The sequence below is a fragment of the Bos indicus genome, chromosome 7 (genome assembly GCF_029378745.1).
Source record: "Bos indicus isolate NIAB-ARS_2022 breed Sahiwal x Tharparkar chromosome 7, NIAB-ARS_B.indTharparkar_mat_pri_1.0, whole genome shotgun sequence".
Classification (NCBI taxonomy): domain Eukaryota; kingdom Metazoa; phylum Chordata; class Mammalia; order Artiodactyla; family Bovidae; genus Bos; species Bos indicus.
The window spans coordinates 102,768,207-102,787,891 of record NC_091766.1 but is presented as its reverse complement, the minus strand read 5'-3'; the positions used below and the strand labels follow the sequence as shown (position 1 = coordinate 102,787,891).

The following is a 19,685-nucleotide window of genomic DNA, read 5'->3' as shown; positions in this document are numbered from 1 at the left end:
ACTCATCCGTCGAGTCGGTGATGCCATCCAAGGATCTCATCCTCTATCATCCCCTTCTCCTCCCGCCTTCAATCTTTCCTCTAAATCTCATTAAATTTAAAGGACAGAGAAAATTATTGTTTTGATCTGCCAATATAAAAGAAAGTTGTTGTTGTATCTTCAAAACCTCCACTGTCTTAGTTTAGCTATGTGTTTTGAATCAGGAGTTTATACATGTATAAATACATGTTGTTCCCATTCCTACAGTTTTTCAGGTAAATGGGGAATAATGTAATAGCTATACTATCCCATTTTTCGATGCCATGTCTCTTTTACTTTATGTTTTGCCCTGATATTTTAATTTTTATTTTCTGATATCTTCCTAGAACTTTACATCAGCTTATTTTCTCTAATCTCCAACTTTTGTTCTCCAAGGAACCATTCCTTCACCTAGCTTTGTGTTCCCAACATTAATATTTGATATTGTCCTCCAGGCAATATCTGGGTGTACCCTCCACTCCATACTGCACACACTGTTACAACCTCCAGCTTTAGAGTTGTTTCCTAAGTTAGTGTCCCCAAAAGGAAACAGATGTCATTTTCACATGAGGATACTTTGAAGAGAGTTTAACACAGAGAATATTTACAAAATTTCAGAACAGCACAAGTAACAGTGAGATAACAGATCAGATCAGATCAGTCGCTCAGTCGCGTCCGACTCTCTGTGACCCCATGAATCGCAGCACACCAGGCCTCCCTGTCCATCACCAACTCCCGGAGTTCACTCAGACTCACGTCCATCGAATCAGTGATGCCATCCAGCCATCTCATCCTCTGTCATCCCCTTCTCCTAGGCTAGTAAAAGCAGGGTTGTTATCCATCCTAGAAAGTCCACAGGATCAAGAGAGGGAAACGGTTACCAGAGTCCGTAAGATGAAGGTCAGCAGAGAAGGTTGCTATTGGAAGAACAGAGAACTTGTGAGGGATGTAGAAAACCCCAAGTAAGCCTGCAACGAGGAAGTCAGGAGAAGATACAGCCTTCCCATAGTCTGCACCCTACTGGAATACAGAGGGCCTACCATTGTGGTCCATGTGGATGGGACACTGGCTTTGAGAGCAGAATGAGAAGGAGTAGAGAGGAAACTGGGAGGGACAAATGGAAACTATCTAACAACCCCCCCCCCCCCCCCCCCCCCCCGCCTCACCTGGACTAACAACATAAAATGTGTGACTTACATGTCTCAATGTATGTCTCCTTTAATCGTATGTTTCCATTGACAACGTGGTAGACTAACGACTAAAGGCACTCCAGTCTATGAATCAAGAGCAACATATTCATAAATTTCTCTAATGTTTATATGTAAGATTTAAAGGTTAATGTCTATTTATTTAGATCTAATTCTTATGAGAATTCCCAACACCATTTTGATGGAGTTGATTTTCTCATGCAAAACTGAAAGAGTAAAATAACAGTGAAAATTAGGAACTGAGTGTGATTAAAAGACACTCTTATCTTGCCATCAACATGGGAACATTTAACTTAAAAATAATTAGATTTCAAAAACATGAAGAGAAGATATATATTAGTGTATTGATTTTTTTCTATTAGTCATAGACATTGATTTCCTGTTTACTAATGCAGATGTACTTTCTTATTTCACCAAAATCATACATCACAGGACATTCACCAATAGCTCAGCTGGTAAAGAACCTGCCTGCAATGCAGGAGACCCCGGGTTGATTCCTGGGTCGGAAAGATCCACTGCAGAAGGGATAGGCTACCCACTCCAGTATTCTTGGGCTTTGTTTGTGGCTCATCTGGTAAAGAATCTGCCTGCAATGTGGGAGACCTGGGTTTGATCCCTGGGTTGGGAAGATCCCCCGGAGAAAGGGAAAGACTACCCACTCCAGTATTCTGGCCTGGAGAATTCCATGGACTGTATAGTCCATGGGGTCTCAAAAATCGGACACGACTGAGCAACTGTCAGTTTCATTTTCACTTTCATGCATCTCATACTTACTGTAATCTATGTTGTCTAATTCATGAAATACATTGTCTTCTTATATTAAGTAAAGCTCTGTGATCTACTCCTCTGGTCTTACCACTCCCATTTTTTCCCCATCCTACTCACGCTAAGGTCTGATTTAAAGCTCCAAACATGGCCCCATCTCTGCTGAAAAACACTTGTGATTAGTCACATACTAATCATGATTAGCCTCCTGAATTAAGAACATCCCTTCTAGAAACATTCAGGATCCTCTGCGATATGGCCTTAACTTCTCTTGCCAGACCAATCCCACACTATCTTCTTATATAAGAGCCCCCAAGCCTACAGGGCACGTTTGTTCAAATTAAAAAAAAGATACTATCTCTGGGAAGATAAAAGCCTGAAGGTAAAAGTTTAGGCAGAGGACGTGACTGCCTTTGCAAGAAGAAAAATGTCCCTTCCTTTAGATGAGCACATCGTCCACCAGGGCACACGGCTCCTCTAGAAGAGCTTGTCAGGCTATCGCAAGGTTCACAACCATGCACTCAACATCCCTGTGCGTGCACACTGTATATCCCTGTTAAAGTGGATCGTCTGCTCTTCTCCAGAGTAACCCCTATGAATGGCTACGCTGGTGCCCTATTCACATTTCTCCTCTCTACTTCCATATTTTGGAGCCTTTCTTAAACTTTCCTAACTTTTAGCTCATTCAGATATGCACTCAACCTCTATTTTGTGTGTGCCTACATAGCATGTCTTATGACTGGTTTTGGAGGTGCACGAAATTGCATATTTCTGATTCATGGAAATGTCTCCTCACCCCCATGACTCATTAGGATTATTCCTTATGATTCCTCATTATGATCATTTCCCTAAGCAGCTCATGCCCAACACACACACACTACTTGACCTGCACTTGCCTTTGGGAAACTGTATTTGCTGCTGTCTCTAGTAATGTTTTGATAAAAAGACATTTTCCTTGCCATGGGCTTCCCTGGTGGCTCAGATGGTAAAGCATCTGCCTGCAAGGCGGGAGACCTGGGTTCAATCCCTGGGTTGGGAAGACCCCCTGGAGAAGGAAATGACAACCCACTCCAGTATTCTTGCCTGGAAAAGCCCATGGACGGAGGAGCCTGGTAGGCTACAGTCCATGGGGTTGCAAAGAGTTGGGCACGACTGAGCGACTTCACTTTCACTTTTTTTCCTTGCCGTTAAACTTGATCCCACAGATTTAAAAATCTCAGTAGCCAGAACAGTACCTAGCTCTGTAACTTGAAGAAAGGATTTAAACTCAGTTGAATTATTCATCACCTATCCTGTAACCATAACTGCCACATTCTGATTGTAACTCAGCCCTTGTTTAATAGGTCAGTAGCGCTGAGTGCCTTTTCTGTTCGATTGCACTTTGAGTTACTTAAAGATTATATCCTTTCACTAGAGTTCTCAGCCAGCATTTAGTTGTATCTTTCAGACATGCGGCACTTGTACAGCTGGAGACAGAATGGCAGAATTATATGGCTCTCTGAATTTTTTCTTTCCTCTTTTTTTTGGGGGGCAGCTTTTCACCTAATGATGAAGACTATTTTTTACACACTCTAGCTTTTTCCTTCTGCTAAATGCTCCATCAACACATGGCCCAGGTAGATATAGCTGTCAACATCTTCACCTTCCTCTTTTTATTTATCTTGACAGATCCCTTGGCGCAGTATTAATTTTATCCACTTCACCATGGAGGTGATTGTTCCAACTCATTTTTATATGCTTCTGTACATGGACGCTCCATTTAATACCAGATATGACTGGTCTGTGGAAATGGAAGTTATTCCCCTAAGGAACATAAAATTGGCCTATCTAGCAGTACCTATTTAAGTATTTTAAAATAAAATATTTTTTATATTTAAATAAAATACCTAGGAATTCCTAGATAAAAGCATTTAACTGTACCAGTCCAGCTGTTAAGTAACTCTACTCTCCATAATTGGTACAATAAAGACAGAAACCGTACTGGAATTGATTGAAGAGGAAATAAGAAATGAAGACACAAATCCTATTAATTGTATCAGTTATTTTGATAAGTTTTCCAATAAAAAAGAACAAAAATAATGAGTTAGTAGGAGACATGGGTGTGAAATTTTTAAAAATGACTTAAAGGAAGCCAATAGAGTATGTTTTATGCTGATGGAGATTATTAATAATAATGTGGATAAATGTAGAACAGATTTTGCCAGAAAATAACTTGTGATAAAATTCAAAGAATGATTTTCTGTCCTTACTTTATCTGACCTACCAGGGCATTCCACAGGTTTGACCAAACCTTCCTGCCTAAAGCACTTACCTCTTTTGATATTTCTGATAACACATGCTACAAATGTTCTATTTCAATCATTACGCCATTTCTGTCTTCCTTGTTTACTATAATATAATCTTCTACAATAGAACTTCTTACAGAAATTCAAATGATAAATCAGTAAATCTGGCAATTGAACAATTCTAGTAAGATTCTAAACGATGCTGATGCTATAGGTCTACGGAGCATAGTTTGAGTAACTATGACTTACAGAATCTTTAAATGCTAGGGTGTTTCAGGGCCTAAGTCTGGTACATTTCTCTCTTTTCATCTCTAGATATTTTCACATAGTCCACTGGCTTTAAATAGGATATATCTCCAGGACAGTTATCTATTAGGAAATCCTGACTTAAAAAGACCAATTTGATATTTTTGTATGTCCAACTTCAAATCTGTGGTTGTAATATCCAAATCGGTTTCTTTTCTAGTCTTTTCGCATCTTAGTAGATGATACTACCATCTATCCATTGCTCAGGCCAAGTGTCTATGGGACATTTCTTTCTTTAAACATTTTCTTAGCCAAACAGCCCACCAGTACTTCCCTAATTCTACTGATACTCACTTCTTTGTATCCTCACCTCTAACTCCATCTGCCTACTCCTAATCACCACAATGTCACCCAGACTTCTGCCAGAAACTCACCCTCTGCTATGGTCTTCATACAAATTCAATTTCTCCCAGAGTGAATCTTTATAAAAGTAAATTAAACCATGTAAATTCACTGTTCCTCCATGAGCCATGCCTTGAGTAGCGAGGCCTGCTGCCTGTACCTCCAAACTCCTTTGTAGCAGTTCCTTCTCCCAACTATGTTCACAATGACACTGACCTCCCATTCCCTTCTTCAAATATACTCTGCCAATCTCTTTCCCACCTCAGGGCCTTTGCATTTATGGCTAAGAGTCTCCACCCTACCCTCCATCCCAGGGAGTTCCTCCTTCAGTTCTTAACATATATAACTCCTTTTTTATCCTTTCACATTCATCTTTGATGTACTTACAGAAACTGTTTCAGGCAACTGGATTGAAAAAAGCCATCCACCTCCACCTTTATCCTGCTGCTGCTGCTGCTGCTGCTGCTACCAAGTCATGTCAGTCATGTCCGACTCTGTGCAACCCCATAGACGGCAGCCCACCAGGCTCCTCTGTCCCTGGGATTCTCCAGGCAAGAACACTGGAGTGGCTTGCCATTTCCTTCTCCAATGCATGAAAGTGAAAAGTGAAAGTGAAGTCACTCAGTCGTGTCCGACTCTTAGCGACGCCATGGACTGTAGCCTTCCAGGCTCCTCCGTCCATGGGATTCTCCAGGCAAGAGTACTGGAGTAGGGTGCCATTGAAAAAGCCATCCACCTTCACCTTTACCCTAGTCACTGTCTAATCCCTAAAACACTATGCTACTTTCTTCCTAACACTTACCATGATATAAATGACCGTATTTATATATTTACATTTGTAATGTCTGGTTCTATGTGATTGTATGTAGCCTCGAGGAGGACTGGGATCCTGACTGCCAGTGAATCTCCACTGCCTAAAACAAAGTAACTGAAAAGGTATCCATGATATTGTAGAGTAATCAAGAAAATATTTGTAGTGTTTTAATAGAACCAAATGCCATCTTCACAATTCAGTGCACCCACAGTCTTTGGTGTGCAATAACTATTTCCACTTAATCCTTTGCTTTCTAGAAAATTGGGTAACAAAATGCCCGTCTAATTTGTTTTTTACAATGATGACAAACTTCTTTAATTTAATTTTAGAGCTTGCTCTCAAGTGGTTCCCTCAAACTGCTTAGACTATTCACTCGAAGCCTAGGTTCTCCACAGGTAAAAGAGCTAATCCCTTTAACTCTTATCCTAAAGTTACTTTCCACAAGTGTCTTATATGGCCCACTGGCACATTACACCCTATCCTTCTGGGACCCTTAGTAAGCTTTTGAAATTGCAGGGAATTTCACAAACCAGTCATGGCTCCAGTCTTGGGGGTTTCCTTAGACTCTGATCAAGATCCATTCAAATGCAACATTTCATTGCTTCCTTCTTTCACTTATCCAATCACTCTTTCATGAAATTTTTAATGGGCACCTACTATATGTCAGACCCTCTGGTATGTGCCAAAGGTAGAAGAAAGGGTGGAAACCTGACAGATGGTTGCTATTCTTAAGGAGTTTACAGTGGGAGATGGATATTAAAGACATAACTATACAAATGATTCTTTTAATCCTGTGGAATCTGCATGCACAAGAAACTTTGATTTAATCTGAGATCCTGAGAAAATCAAAACTATTAAGAACGTAAAAGTGGTGTCTAAAAAACAAAAAATGACCAAAAACAAAACAAAACAAAAAAAAACAGTGTCTATATATAGAAGAATACATCCAGTTTGTATTCAATATATATTGAATAATGTAGATATGTATAAATATATTACATATACAATATATTTTGTGCAAAGAGAGGAAGTATGTAACCATGAACAGATGTGGATAAAGATTAAGGGGACAGAAAAGAGCAAAGATGAGAGTTCTAGTGCTAAAGACATCACAAATATGAGTTCTCGATCAATTATTTCCTTAGTCCATCTAAGGAAATTCATTATCAGTCCAGACCAACTGAACAATAATCCCTCATTAGGAGTCTAATGCAATTTTCTTCCTAGTGTCTGTTCTCATTCTTTTTCTTGCGGAAATACCTTAGAGGAGAAGAGAATCCTAATTCTCTAACTGGAAATTCATTTGGGAAGTCACTAGGCTAGAAGCTATAAATAAATCACAGTGACTTAATACCTCTTTTTTTTTTTTAATCACCTTCTTAGTTTAACTATTCCCACTGTGGCTTTTCCACATTCAATTGGCTTAAATGAGCCCCACTTCCCGCCACCCATCTCTACTTCCCTGGACATCAGTTTTGATCCTTGGTATTATTTATGCAGCCTGTGGAAAAGTGCTACATATTGACTCGGGATTGGAGAAAATTATGTAACATCTGTGCTTCATTTTCTAACTTCCCCATCTGTAAAACTTGATGTCATAATATTTATCCAATATCGCACAGAAGTGATACAGGAATTTATTCATGTTAGTAAGGAACACTGAGATGTAGGGCACACCAGAAGTATAAAATGCTGTTATTATTCTCTGACAGGTTGGTCAAGCTCTATAAATACTTGAGAAACGTATGATGGTCTATAATGACTTGCAGGTGGGCCACAGTCAGGAGACTCGGCGCTCCCATTCTGAAGTGTCATGTCATTGAGGCTATGTAAATGTCATCATGCACATTTTTGTGGTGGTAGCCTTTCAACTCCATAACTCTAAAAATTAAGGTTTTACTTTTCCAATGCCAATGTGAATGTACTGTGGTGAGGATACACACTCCATTTTATAGGTGAGATCTGCGTGAGTGGTTTTAGAGGTTACAGTTAAAACTGCTTTCTTGGGCGCTATCATTGGAAAAGGAAGACAGTAATCACATAGGAAGGTAGCTTTTTAAAAGGGCAAAGTAGAACCACAGTTAGTAAAAATACTCTTGTTAGAACGTGCAAGTCTATGAAGAAAATGAAGAGTTGGACTCACAGCCCTCAATAAGGTGAAAGAATGATGTTCAGTAAGTTTACAGTCACTAAGGAAACCACACTTGCCTCCCTCTCTCTGCATTCCTCTTTATCTTTCTACACATCTATGTGACCAAATAACGCTTAAATGCTTTTCCTATACCCTCATGACTGTGTACATACCCCAACCACCTGTCTAGCCTCATCAGACTAAGAATAGCTAAAGCTGATTGACAAGAAGAGCAATGCAAAGGTTATGTAAAATGTACACCTTTATTAACATTAGGGATGGCTGTGCAAATGTGTAACTTGTATTAACTATTAAATCCTTAGGCTTAATCAGCTGAACTTGAGATTAAGAATACCTCAGTCCCTAAATTTACACAGACTGGAGACTAATGAATTGCACGCTTTCAGTGAATTGATGATTTTACCTACAGAAAAAGTTGTTGTCCTCATAAAACTAGACTATGCAGAGAGAAGACTGGGTGTGTAGGCAGAAGCAGGAAATTTTAATTGAACCCATTGTACATGGAAACCAATAGGTGAACTGGAAGTATCATGAGAAACAGAAAAGGTCACTGTGAATGTTTACCTTGTTTTAGAAGGACATTTTGAGAAGGCGGAAATTCATTAAAATGCATTTAAAACAAAAGAAAAAAACTAGGAAATCAAATAAATAAAATTAAACAGCACAAGAAAATATTTTTTGAATGATGTTGAATGATACAGAAACCAGAGTGATCAATCACCAAAGCTACGTTACTGAGACAGGCATTGTATACTGGTCACATCACCTGGGGAAGATGAACCCCTCCTGCATTCTCCATTCGTGCCCAAGTTTTGATATGGGCTAGTGTCTTTTCTTCAATTATATGTCAAGACAGAGTTTCATAAAGAGATAACTTCAAGAAAACTGCCAATGACATCTCAATGTTCCTTTACTATAAAATATACTACGTCTAATGTCTAAAACAGAAAGATTATTTCTAAGAAGCACAAAATAAGACAGAGTAAGAAATACAATTTTCTGCAAAATAGATGACCATGGTCTACTTGGGGACTTGCATATCCGAAGAAAAATAAGATAGTCAATGAAATCTACCCTTATATGGTAAAGAAGATTATATGTTTAAGTTTAAAGAGAAACAAATAATAAAAATAGATTAAAGAATATCTGTTTACCAAACTGAGTAAAATAAATATGAGAGATTGTGAAAATTAATATCTAGGTCTAAATATAATTATCTGGGATCTTAGCCAAGTAGGGATGGTGTTTTCACAAACATCTTTTCTCATTTCCCCTTGCTCTCGAAATAAACCTAAATACAGTTTCTTGTTCATTTTTCTCATTTTTCAGATGGTAAAGAATCTGTCTGCAATGCGGGAGTCCCTGGGTCAGAAAGACCCCTTGAAGAAGGGAATGGCAACCCACTCCAGTATTCTTGCATGGAGAATCCCGTGGACAGAGAAGCCTGGTGGGCTACAGTCCATGGGGTCGCAAAGAGTCGGACACGACTGAGTGACTACCGATTCATTTTCACACTTTCTTTCCTGTTAAAAATGCCTCTCCTGACCTTTATTTCATCCTAGTGCTTATCCTTTCTTTATCTTCATTCCCATTATGGACACAGACTTTGAGGAAACTAGCTTAAGTTGTAGCATGTGGGGGTTAAGTAAAGCAAGGGGAATAGTTTCTTTCCAGAGAGATCTACTGAGTAGTGAAAGAACTGGGTGGAAACCCTGGAACTCTTCGTTAGCCATATCTTTTTCAGACATGATTTAAAATATTGGATTTACAAGGAGAAGAACTTTCTACTGTCTCTCTAACAAAGAACTCTCTTTATCCTCCAAATATTTTTTATTTTTTATTAACTAAAATGTGGATTCTGAGTAGGGCTCTGTTTGTCCACTGCTGTTTTCTCATGATTTAAAATAATGCATGTAGCAAGCACTCAAAATATATTTGTTGAATGAATTGATGAACTTTTAGGATGATGTCTCTCAGATTAAGTCTATCTTGAATTTCGCACATCATATGGCTTGTTCAGACTCCATTTTTCCTCCCCTATAGTGATGACAGTGCCCTTTTATCTGCAAAATCTCTCTCTCACACACACACACACACACATACACACACACACACCATGAAGCAAGAAGCAGTGAATCAATTCTGCTGATTCCGCAGCATGTCAGCAACCTCTTTGCTGACACATTTGTTTTGGGGTTACCTGTCTGAATCTGGGTCTTCAGTGGTCAAGTCCCTCTTTGGTAAGTTTGCCCCCTTACAATTATGTGCATTTTATAGATATTCTACCCATCTAACAAGCTGTTACTGAGTTCTGGCCATAGACCAGAAATTGTTCCTGTTTGGTAGACACAAATTTAAATAAATCACAATATTATTCCAAAAGATGTTTTTATACTTGATATGAGGAGAGACCTAAAGAAATAAGGATAATTAGCATGTCACATTCTATAATAAAGGAAAGTCAAAATGTTTATTTAATGATATTGACTGGAAAAGATGTATGATTTAATTATGATTCTCAACATTAATAGTGTTTAATAAATGCTTATTGAAGAAATATTAATAGAACATTTATTCTAGAATACATGGACCAATGTATAGACTAAAAGTGAAACTTAAACATGAATTATCTACTTCAAAAAATGTTCAGAGGTGGCATATAATTTATAGTCTAAGTGGAAAACATAACATTTATAAAATCTAAGCAAGAAGTTTCAAAATGATCAGATTTTTGAGTTTTTACACATACATTATCTTATTTATTTCTTAGTCTTAATTCTAGAAGATAGATTTATTTCTGAAAATAAATAAATAATAAATATATTTATAATAAATGAAATTTATAATTGTATAAATTTTATGAATGTATAATTTATAAAAATAAATAAATTAATAATAAATAAATTTTGCTTTGTTTATAAAGCAAAAATAACAAGTAAGGCAAGTGAAAGTCATTCAGTCATGTCTGACTCTTTGTGACCCCATGGAATTCTCCAGGCCAGAATAATGGAGTGGGTAGCCTATCCCTTCTCCAGGGGATCGTCTCAACCCAGGGATCAAACCGGAGTCTCCTGCATTGCAGGCAGATTCTTTACCAGCTGAGTTACAGGGAAACCCAACAAGTAAGGCAAAGTTTAACATTTTACTTAAATTGCACAGTTCAGTTCAGTTCAGTTCAGTCGCTCAGTCATGTCTGACTCTTTGCGACCCCATGAATTGCAGCACGCCAGGCCTCCCTGTCCATCACCAACTCCCAGAGTTCACTCAGACTCACGTCCATCGAGTCAGTGATGCCATCCAGCCATCTAATCCCCTGCCGTCCCCTTCTCCTCCTGCCCCCAATCCCTCCCAGCATCAGAGTCTTTTCCAATGAGTCAGCTCTTCGCATGAGGTGGCCAAAGTACTGGAGTTTCAGCTTTAGCATCATTCCCTCCAAAGAAATCCCAGGGCTGATCTCCTTCAGAATGGACTGGTTGGATCTCCTTGCAGTCCAAGGGACTCTCAAGAGTCTTCTCCAACACCACAGTTCAAAAGCGTCAGTTCTTCACTTTTAGTCATCATCTTGATAACTGAGCCCTAGACATTGAGAAGATTTCTACAAACTGCTAAGCAAAAACTATCACTAAACCACAGAAAATGCACAACACAAAAAATTATTTCAACTGTGTTTGATACCTTCCAAGGGACTAGATTACATACCACACCTTGGGGCTAACTATAGTCAGTAGCATAGACCTTTAACATAGTCTCAGATGTTTTAACGTGTAGTTATTACATCATTTGTCTTCCAGGTAGAAGCAGAGCGGCTTAGGAGGAGCCTGGGCTCATCCAATTACAGGAGTCATGTGCCACTTTGAAAGTCAGCAATGCAACGTGATGATTCCTACTCAGCAGTAGGACAGAGATCACTAGGTGTTTTCATAATTTTAGCTAAAAATAAAGTCCCTGCCATTAGTATCAGGGTTTACACTTTTCGATCCACCAGCAAACATTGGGTAAAATATGTGGGCACATTTACCGAATTGAGCAGGCTCCCAGAGTGGCCCTGTTTGAAGAAGACTTCTTCAAGGCATTCATAACAGAGGTCATTTTCAAACTACCTGTGACTCACGGTATTAAACCAGCATTCAGCTTCTGGAAAATTCTGATAACTCGGGGGCAGAGGCAGTGTCCTCCATGTGCTCATTAAACAAGTCTACACACAGTAACCTCTCTGACTACCCTCTTGGCACACAACTGCACTATTTTCCCTTGCCTCTCCTTCAGTGAACTGCAATAAATGCCATGGTGCGAGAGGGTCCAGTGAGCCAAAAATGAACTCTCTCACCAAGGGAAATTTTTTTTTTCATTTTTTTAAAAAATTTTATTTTATTATTTAACTTTACAATATTGTATTGTGCCATATATCAACATGAATCTGCCACAGGTATACACGATGTTCCCCATCCTGAACCCTCCTCCCTCCTCCCTCCCCATACCATCCCTCTGGGTCGTCCCAGTGCACCTAGATGTCCATTAGCAGATGCATGGATAAGAAATACACAATGGAGTATTACTCAGCCATTAAAAACAATACATTTGAATCAGTTCTAATGAGGTGGATGAAACTGGAGCCTGTTATACAGAGTGAAGGAAAATTTTTTTTTAAAAAAAAGGAAGGTCCACTGGCTTGCCTCAATCAAGATATTTTACTGTAATAGTCCCATCACTTCATGGCAAATAGACGGGGAAACAGTGGAAACAGTGACAGACTAGTTTCTTGGGCTCAAAAATCACTGCAGATGGTGACTGCAGCCATGAAATTAAAAGATGCTTACTCCTTGGAAGAAAAGTTATGACCAACCTAGACAGCGTATTAAAAAGCAGAGACATTACTTTGCCAACAAAGTCCATCTAGTCAAGGCTATAGTTTTTCCAGTGGTCATGTATGGATGTGAGAGTTGGACTGTGAAGAAAGCTGAGCACTGAAGAATTGATGCTTTTGAACTGTGGTGTTGGAGAAGACTCTTGAGAGTCCCTTGGACTGCAAGGAGATCCAACTCATCCATCCTAAAGGAAATCAGTCCTGACTATTCATTGAAAGGACTGATGTTGAAGCTGAAACTCCAATATTTTGGCCACCTGATGTGAAGAGCTGACTCACTGGAAAAGACCCTGATGCTGGGAAAGATTGCAGGTGGGAGGAGAAGGGGATGACAGAGGATGAGATGGTTGGATGGCATCACTGACTCAATGGACATGAGTTTGAGTAAACTCCAGGAGTTGCTGATGGACAGGGAGGCCTGGCATGCTGCAGTCCATGGGGTTGCGAAGAGTTGGCCACAACTGAGAGACTGAACTGAACTGAATTGAATGGTAAAGGGTAAAATTACATGGGTATCTGCATCTACTTCTTTGTCTTTTGGTTCTAGTCTTTCCTCAGCTATTTGCAAGGCCTCCCAGACAATCATTTTGCCTTCTTGCATTTTTCTTTGGGACGGTTTTGGTCATGACCTCCTGTATGCTGTTACAAACCTCCATCTGTGGTTCTTCAAGCATCCTGTCTAACAGATCTAATCCTTTGAATCTATTTGTCACTTTCACTGTATAATTATAAGGTATTTGATTTGGGTCATACTTCAATGGTCTAGTGGTTTTCCCAACTTTCTTCAATTTAAGCCTGAATTTTGCAATAAGGAGCAATAAGGATGATCTGAGTTACAGTCAGCTCCAGGTCTTGTTTTTGCTGACTGTATAGAGCTTCTCCATCCTCAGTTGCAAAGAATATAATGAAGCTGATTTTGGTACTTACCATCTTGTGATGTCCATGTGTAGAGTCATCTCCTGTGTTGTTGGAAGACAGTGTTTGCTATGACCAGTGCATTATCTTGGCAAAACTCTGTGAGCCTTTGCCCTGCTTCATTTCCAGGGCCAAACTTACCTGTTACTCCAGGTATCTCTTGATTTCCTACTTTTACATCCCAATCCCCTATCATGAAAAGAATATCTTCTTTGGTGTTAGTTTTAGAAGGTCTTGTAGGTCTTCATAAACCCATTCAATGTCAGCTTCTTTAGCATTAGAGGTTGGAGCACAGACTTGAATAATGGCTGAATGGCTCACCTTGGAAATGAAGTGAGATCATCCTGTTGCTTTTGAGATTGCACCCAAGTACTGCATTTTGGACTCTTGCTACTCCATTTCTTCTAAGGGATTCTTGCCCACAGTAGTAAATGTTATGATCATCTGAATTAAATTCTCCCATTCCCATCCATTTTAGTTCACTGATTTCTAAAATGTTTCTTGCCATTTCCTGTTTGACCAATTTACCTTGATTCATGGACCGAACATTCCAGGTTCCTATGCCATATTGTTCTGCACAGAATCGGACTTTACTTTCACCACCAGGCACATCCACAACTGGGCATTGTTTCCACTTTGGCCCAGCCTTTTCATTCTTTCTGGAATTATTTCTCCACTCTTTCCCAATAGCATATTGTACACCTACCAACCTGAGGGGGTTTATTTTCCGGTGTCATATCTTTTTGCCTTTTCATGCTGTTCATGTGGTTCTCAACACAAGGATACTGAAATGGTTCGCCATTCCCTTTTCCAGTGGACCACGTTTTGTCAGAATTTTCCAGCATGACCCGCCCATCTTGGGTGACCCTGCATGGCAGGGCTCATAGATTTGTTGTGAGGTTTTGTCCCATAAGGTTGCCACGCAGCAGTTAAACAGAGAAAAATAATCACCTCCCAATAGTTTCATACCACCAACAAACTCTACACGCACATACAAATACACACACACACTCATATGCACACTCTTAACTCCTGCCACTCCACTATTCTTGAGTTATCTTTTCTGTGACCCCACTAGTTTCATCGCCTCCGCTCTTCCTATAAAAGATGAAAAGTTCTCTGATGAACGAACTCAGAAAAAGGAGAGCATAACAACGCTTAAAGCTATTCATATTTGCATTTTAAAGAGTGTTCAAAAATAGTGAAATATTGATTTTTTCCACAGATGTTAGTAAAAATCTATGAATTACTATCTCAGGCATTGATTGCTTCTTCAAAATAATTTTACTGAATGCCCATTTTGTTCAAATATTGAAAGATATTGAGGACACAACAGTGTGCTTAGAGGGCACACTCAGTGCCTCTGCAGTTTATAGTCTAAAACACGATATGGAAATTCAGCACAGAACTATTCACTGCGAATGAAACAAGAGCTATAAAGAGAATGCTGATGGTGCCATGGGACTGAATCAGGTAAAATCTGGAAGTCTCCCCAAAAATGTGAAGACTGAAATGAAATCTGAAGAAACACTAGGAGGTAAGTAGATTAAAATGCTTGTAGTTCAAGAACTTAAAGAAAGCCTTCTGTTGAAGTTTAGAGTGAGGAAGAGTTTTGTACGTGATGAAATCAGAGATCCAAGTACGCAGAACACTCATAGGCATGGTGATGATATACACTCCTCATGCAAACCAAGGCACTTTTCAGAGTGAAATGGGTTTCTACTAATAATATTAGGCGTGGATGACTTACCAGTTACTGAGTGACTGGAGGCCTATAGTCATTCTGTTCATAGGCTACCCTAAAGTATTAGGCTTTATCAGAAAGGCAATGAAAAGACCTTGAATTTTTAAGCAGAAAGGAAACAGATCTGAATGTGTATGATACTTTGTCCCCACTGTTGAAAATGTTTAAGAGAAAGAATATTGCAGTCACCATCAATGTTTAAGAGAGGGAATATTGCAGTCACCGTACAAGATACAGGAGCAAACTCGAGGATGGGAGTATGAAACAGTAAGTCTTAGGCTCCTGTCTTAACAACTGGATAGATGGTAAGAACTTTATTAAGTAGGATATAGAAAATAAGCAGCTTTAGTCTGAGGTCAGGGAAAAGGGTGCCAAGTTCTACTTACGGTCCTATAGCGTTTAGAATATATTTGAAGGAAGACATCATGCAAAATGAGTTAAAAATAAAAGTGTTTTACTGGTGAGAAATGAGAGCTGGAGATGTAAAGCTTTGAGGCATTTGCATATCAGTGTAATGAAGGCAGGCCTATGGATACTGCCTAGAGGGAGTTTAAAGTGGGCAAGAGACAAGAGGAAAGAGGAAACCTGAAGGTACTTCAGCTTGAGGATGTAGTTACAGGAGAAAGTAACTGCAAAGAAGGCAGAAAAAGAACCGCCTACGTGGTATAGGACAACGAGGAGAGGCTGACACTGTGAAAGCTGAGGTAAGAAAGCCGCTGAGAGAGGCAACGGCAGAGATGACAAACGACACTGATAAAATACAGTGACAGCCGAAAAAGATGCTTGATTGTTAAAGTGGAGTTGAAGAGCAGGGCTTCAGCAGATCCCCCCAGTGAGAATCCCACCTCGTTCATTTGCTAGCTCTGCACCCTAGAGGAAGCCACCTACACTCTCCTTGCCTCGGTTTTCTCATCTGCAGTACAGTTGTGTTGAACAGCTGTTTTATCAAAGCATGCTCTGTGGTCACAAGGAGATTCTGGAGACCCTTTCAGGAGATTCGTGAGATCAAAACTACTTTCATAATAATGCTCATTCATTATTTGCCTTTTTGAATGATTTGACCTGCAAAGCCAAGAAAGCAGCAGTAAAATATATTATCACCATTGTATTCTTCTCCATAGTCGATTTTCAGGTAAAAGAAAAAAAAAAAGTCAATTTCGTAAAAGAATGTTATGGATGAATCAGTAAAAATATTCATTTTAATGTATTTTGATCTTCCATATTATATAATGAAATGTGTAAATACTGCCAACACCTGTGTATCTCAGTGAACCAAATGTCTAATATATAATGTTCCAAAATTCCACATAAGCAAAAATATCCATTTGAGGTTTAAAACACTCCAGTGTTCAAATGCAACAGACTATGAAAAATGTATTGACATGATTTTGAATTCAACATTGAAATAACAAACAGTTCTCTATTCCTAACTAGATATCTAAATGAGGCTGGAATCTCTTTATATGTTTCTGGCAAAATATCGTATCACAACAGATTGAATGCAAAAGAAGATATGAGAGTCTAGCTGTCTTTTGTTAAATCAGTTATTTTTTAAAAAATTGAAAAATATCAAAGAGTGCCACTTTTTTCATTACATTGCTTTTGTGTTGGAAAATATTTTTATTTTCATAAAAAATTTGTTACATTCCTTATAATGGCTTTATCATTATTATCAAACTAACTACTAAATAAATATTTCAAGTAGTCACAATTTTATTTTAGAATATGAAAAATGTCAACATAGTAAGCCTATGTAAATACATGCTCTTTGATATCTTTGATAATTTTAAGAGTATAAATTGATTTTAAGAATCATGGGTTTTTAGAATAAAATAAGGTAATCCTTAAGAAGTATTAGGTAATTCTTGTAAAGCACTTAGAACACTGTCTCAAAATGCTTTATGAGTTGATAGAGATAGATGACAGAAAATTAGATTAGATAGATAAAAGAGAGATAGGCAGGTAGAGAGACAGATACACAATAATTGATTAAGTTAACTGAAGTGGTTTGGGTAAATGTTGAGGATGGAAACCAGACTGAAATGTATTGGAGGGAGGGATATATTTTGGAAACACAAACATCACCCATAGGCAAATTTATTTTCTGCCTCCTCTAGAATTTGATCCTGTATGAAAATACTAAAGTATTACCCCCACTTACTATCCTATAGATGTGACCTGACATCTTTTATAAGGAGAAACAGGAGGGGAAAAAAATCAATGAAAGGGAAACTAAAGGCTTGATAGAACAGTGTGATAGAGACAGAAACTTCAATGAGAATTCCATCAGACAAGTTAGTGCTTCAGAGAAGGAAAAACACTCAGAAAACAACCTAGACACTGAATCTGAAAGACTCCTAATCTGATTCATTCTGTGAGAGCAAACTTCTTCTTTCTTCTCTTTATCCTAAAAGAATCCTTGAATATGCCTGCTGTTTATAGTTAAAAAGAAAGTCACATAGACAAAAAGCCTCTTTATCATTTCTACAAGTCAAAGGTTGATCTGAAAATACATCCGAATACTTTAAAGAAATATGAAAACCTGTGAAAAGAAGATGGCTCATGGTACCTGATAAATGCATGTATGAAGGCAGTAGGTCATGTATTAATTATATATTTGGCAGCCTGGAACTTTAGCACCCCCATGTCTTCCAGGAATAGGTGTGAGGAAAAGGAATAGGACAGTAATCCTTAATTTTTTTTGCTGGAAAGGAAAAAATCATGCATCCAGTATCAGATATGGACACTCACCCCAGAGAAATGTACATGGACCCAGCCAGTCTTCCAACATAAAATCAAGGGACTGTACACCTTGCCTAGAGACTATCCATGAACTTTGCAAAAAAAAGAATGGATCCCAAGTGAGGAAATGTAAGAATCAAGGAACATAATTTAGGGGTAGAAATGATACTTCCTAGTACGATTCTCCATCAAGTTGCTCTAGATTTTTAACACACCAAGATCAGTCTTCTGAGTACCAGGCGTATTGACAAGGCTTAATAAAGGAATAAAACTGCATTCACAGAAACAAGTACTCACTGGACCCAGGTTTCTTACTTCATTTAACTGGAAATTAAAATCTAGAGATGCTAGAAGTTTGGCTCAGCGTTACAAAATCAGAGAACCAGCCGACCCTTTTCACATTCTAATCCTTTCCCCCAGCTCTCTTGGAAACAAATAGTGACATCTGCTCAGTGTCATGGAAGATTAGTGTCCATACACTGCTGGATTCCAAATCTAGGAACGTACATTATCAAAACCGAAGACTGTGCAGTAAGGTAAGGGAGATGTCTTATCTCAAGAAACTAAGAACAGACTCTAGAACAAAAGTTGATGAGACACAAACAGTATCCGTTGCATCCACAGAGTGTAGAAAGCATTTTGGGAATGCATCATACTTGGTAAAGACGCATATGGGTTGAATCAGTTATTCTCAACTGCAATCATATGACTACAAAACGCCCTTGTACCTGTCAAAGTCACAGAAGGAAAGATACTATAACAAAAGGGTAAGGGAGGAACACTTACCTAAGGGTCTATTTGCAAACTGTGGAGAGTGTTAAAGTAAACCAAGAAGAGAGGACGTGATGCATAATACCAGCGCTGGCCCACGTGAAAAGTCATGCACGCTTTAGGACTGAGAGAGCAGCCGCTGTAAAGGAACGCTAGAGTGCGCTGTGGGATTCAGCGTCCCTGTCTCCAGCACCTTCTCCCTCACATGTCCTGCCAGTGACATGCTTGGCCAAGTCGGAAGCCAGAGGTCAAGGGTACCCACTCATACAGTCCAAAATGACAACTTCTCAGGCTGTGGAACAAGGAGGAGACTGATGGATCTGGAAGGATAAATAGAGAATTCCTGGATAATCCTTAGGACATATGGTTTGTCTCCTCATAGTTCAGTCCAGTCGCTCAGTCATGTCCGACTCTGCGACCCCATGAACCACAGCACAGTAGGCCTCCCTGTCCATCACCAACTCCCAGAATTCACCCAAACCCCTGTCCATTGAGTCACTGATGCCATCCAGCCATCTTATCCTCTGTCATCCCCTTCTCTTCCTGCCCTCAATCTATCCCAGTATCAGGGTCTTTTCTTTTTTTTTTTTTTTTATTATTTTTAATATAAATTTATTTTAATTGAAGGCTAATTACTTTATAATATTGTATTGGTTTTGCCATACATCAACATGAATCCACCACGGGTGTACACGTGTTCCCCATCCTGAACCGTCCTCCCACCTCCCTCCCCATCCCATCCCTCTGGGTCTTTTCAAA

The 19,685-nt window shown here is 39.0% G+C and overlaps 1 long non-coding RNA gene across 3 annotated transcripts in view; it reads right to left on the bottom strand.

The window, feature by feature from the left end:
• Positions 1-19,685, bottom strand: part of LOC109562363 (uncharacterized) — a 537,301-nt gene that overhangs the window by 116,838 nt on the left and 400,778 nt on the right. Inside the window, exon 5 of one of the 3 annotated variants that reach the window (XR_011567831.1) lies at positions 1,213-19,246. The exons of the other annotated variants lie outside the window; for them this stretch is intronic. This is a non-coding gene — a long non-coding RNA (uncharacterized lncRNA). Of the gene's footprint in view, positions 1-1,212; positions 19,247-19,685 lie in introns of those variants that run through there. 3 annotated transcript variants of the gene reach the window in all.